Below are 3,833 nucleotides of genomic sequence, written 5' to 3' on the forward strand. Positions count from 1 at the left end.
CATTCATGAAAGAAAGAGACTAGGACACCTTCTAGAAAATAGGTGTTCAGGCAAGAAATGGAAACCCTGGCTGATGGAAGCCTGGGGGAACCTCTGGATTTGGGAATGTATCTAAAATGAATTAATGCCTTGGAGGAAAACATTCTGAATCTCGTCTGGGATTCCTTGGCTTGTCTCTGCTGCCCTGTTCTGTAATCTCTTTCTGAGGAAGAAGAGCCCTTATCAAACAGAAATATATCACACGTTCCTGGAAGTTTGTGCTTCTCAATCTATTTCATCTGAGCCTGCAGAGTAGATAGAAAGTGCATTGCTGCTTAACAGCTGGGGAAACTGAGGCCCAGGAGGTGAAGGTCACAGGACTAGTGTGGAATTCCTCAGCAGATGAATTCTTCTTTTCTCGGGAGAGACTCTTGCTGAACACCCAGCCTAGAGACATCAGGGGGTGCTCAGGCACTCAGAACCAGAGGGGGGCCTGGACGGAGGCAGACAGCAAACAACGAACGAAACAAGGAACCGAAATGCCCACTCACTACTACAACTGTCATGAATGAAGCACAGGCAGGCACACCTGTCGGGTGGCCAGGGCGGTATCTCTAAGGCGCCGATGTTTAAATTGTGAATGAAATGGTGGGAAAGAGCCAAGTATGGGAAGAGTAAGACGAGGACACGCCTCAGAGGGAACAGCATGTGCCAGCACTCTGAGGGGGATGCTGGCAGCCACAAGGAAGGGAAAAGAGGCCAGTGAGGGTCCAGTAAGGGGAGAGAGAGAGACCGGAGGTAGGACTGGAAGAGTAGACAGCAGCCAGATTATTTCAAGCTTGCAGGCCATGGTAAGATGTGTGCATGTAATCAAACTCATCTTTACTCCCTTATACCAAACATGTAGGTGTTCACACACAGAACCATGCATCATGCATGCACATGTAGGCATACATGTGGTTAACATAGCTACATGCCATTTATACATATATATATACATAAACATACATGAAAATGCATATGTTCATAAAGGTAAATGTACACAGCTTCCTGGCAACACATTATCACATGCACTTAAACACCTGTATACACAAATGCACACTTGTATGCACCAGTGTGCCCATTCATATAGACACACAAAAGCACATATATACATAGTCTCTCACACACCACATGCTGTTTCATAAATATACATATTTATGTACTCATGCCTACTCACACATAGATAATCACACGTGCACACATATAACCCGCAAAAGCCAGGCTCAGATGAGCTCTTAGCCACATTTGAACTTCTCTGATGGTTGGTTATAATCTTTCATTGGAACTGACACATTGATAGCTCCAGCTTTTCTAGGAAGTGACCTTCATGCCAGCTATTGATTTCAAGTGGCTATCAGGCACCCGCCACTGGAGTGACAAGCCAGGTCAGAGGTCAGCCCTTAAATAAAGCTTCTGGATTACTAAGCACCATCCACTCCAATGAAAATGGAAATTGGCGGCCCTGGCTCCTTTTATGTGGCCGGGTCCTGCTGATGGGTTTCAGCCCTGAGTGACCACCTCCTGTTCCTGCCCCACGTCCCCCCCCCCCCACAGAGCTGGGGTGCTGTGGGTGCCCGCAGGTATCTGTTTGGTAGGGGGGTTGGGCTGAGGCTGCAGGTGGAGGCAGTTTTCAGTCTGAAACTTCCTGAATTCTGCTTGCCAGCAAAGCCTGGGCTGACAATTATGATGACAGACAACTGCTTCAGGTCCCAGAGACCTATGCTGACTCTCCTTGTAGGCTTGGGCACGTGGGACATGTTTCTGGGCCTGGGGGACCACTCCCCCATTCTGTGCCCCATCCACACACACTCATACATCCCTTCCCATTTCACAACACTGTGGTCCAAATAAATGGGTTGATGAAGATGTGTTTACTTATATACATTATAGCACAAGAAGATGGTGTTATTAATATCCATGTTTTAAAAGTATTACAATTTGGAAATCATGGAACTCCACTTAATTACCCACATGTTTCTCTGATGACCCAGGAAGATCTTTAGGTTGTTGTAGCACCGTGAGCTCTCATGGCAAGCAGGGCCATGGGAGGGGATGGGGCTGAGCAAACTTTCTGATCTCAAAAGCTTGGCCTTCTGCCTTTCCAGCCAGGAAAACAAATGGAGTTCACCCTGCCTCACCTGGTGTTCAGGGCCCAGATCTAGCAGCCAGACACCATCCCTGAACCCTGTCCTAGACCTGTGGTCACCCCCCCACCCCCAATGTACCTTCTCTTTCCTCCTCTTAAGTAAGCAGCCTCTCCGCCACACATACACGTGCACACGCATGCACACACACACTCATATGCACGTGCGCGTGCACACACACACACACACACTCACACACATACTCCTCCTTGCGTCTTGCCCTGATCTCCCAGCCCCCACAATCCTGGAAATAACTCAATAGTCCTTTTTATTTGGCCTTGGCAAGTGTACTCGGCCCTACTTCTGAACATAGATGTGAATAATTTTTTTTTTTCTGTATTTTTCTGAAGCCGGAACGGGGAGAGACAGTCAGACAGACTCCTGCATGCGCCCGACCGGGATCCACCCGGCACGCCCACCAGGGGCGACGCTCTGCCCACCAGGGGGCGATGCTCTGCCCCTCCGGGGCGTTGCTCTGTTGCGACCAGAGCCACTCTAGCGCCTGGGGCAGAGGCCAAGGAGCCATCCCCAGTGCCCGGGCCATCTTTGCTCCAATGGAGCCTCGGCTGCGGGAGGGGAAGAGAGAGACAGAGAGGAAGGAGAGGGGGGAGGGGGTGGAGAAGCAGATGGGCGCTTCTCCTGTGTGCCCTGGCCGGGAATCGAACCCGGGACTTCTGCACGCCAGGCCGACGCTCTACCACTGAGCCAACCGGCCAGGGCCGATGTGAATAATTTTTACTACAAATTTGAATTTCTTTTTAAAGAAGGTTTCCTTGAATAGTCTGGCTCCAGGAAAGCTGTGGAGCAGGGGTCCCCAAACTATGGCCCGCGGGCCACATGCGGCCCCCTGAGGCCATTTATCCGGCCCCTGCTGCACTTCTGGAAGGGGCACCTCTTTCATTGGTGGTCAGTGAGAGAAGCATAGTTCCCATTGAAATACGGGTCAGTTTGTTGATTTAAATTTACTTGTTCTTTATTTTAAATATTGTATTTGTTTCCGTTTTTGTTTTTTTACTTTAAAATAAGATAAGTGCATTGTGCACAGGGATTTGTTCATAGTTTTTTTTATAGTCCGGCCCTCCAATGGTCTGAGGGACAGTGAACTGGCCCCCTGTGTAAAAAGTTTGGGGACCCCTGCTGTGGAGGCTGCCAGCTTCCAGCCTTTCTCTGCATCTCTCCAGTGCAATGTCTGTCCCTTTCTGACTCTACTGGTACATCTGTGACCTCTGTGGCCTGTGTGGTTCTGTAGCACAGGGGTTATTAAATGATGTTGGCATGTCTGGAAGGGAGGAGAAGCAGAAATCAGCAGTGTTTACAGATTATTTGGCAAAGGAGGTCATCTGTTCATCAGACTTAGAGAAATGAGAGCTGCTAGTGCACCCTGAAATTCAGATCAGCCGCCTGCGCCAAAGGGAAGAAGCAAAGAAACTGGCTGAGTCCATGAACCGGGCTCTCAGTCACAACTTGCACCCAGAGCAGGATCCACAAGGGACTCCCAGGCTGCTGGACAGCATGCAGAACACACAAGTCAGGCACAGAGGTCGGGAAGAGTTCAGGGCCATGCAGTTAAGGTTGGACCGTTTGACTGGCTTAAATGTAACCTAATGCTTACTCCAGAACCCACGAAACACTTCTGGGGTCAGGCACTCCGGGGACAGGTTTGTTTTA

The sequence above is a fragment of the Saccopteryx leptura genome, chromosome 11, assembly GCF_036850995.1.
Source record: "Saccopteryx leptura isolate mSacLep1 chromosome 11, mSacLep1_pri_phased_curated, whole genome shotgun sequence".
Classification (NCBI taxonomy): Eukaryota; Metazoa; Chordata; class Mammalia; order Chiroptera; family Emballonuridae; genus Saccopteryx; species Saccopteryx leptura.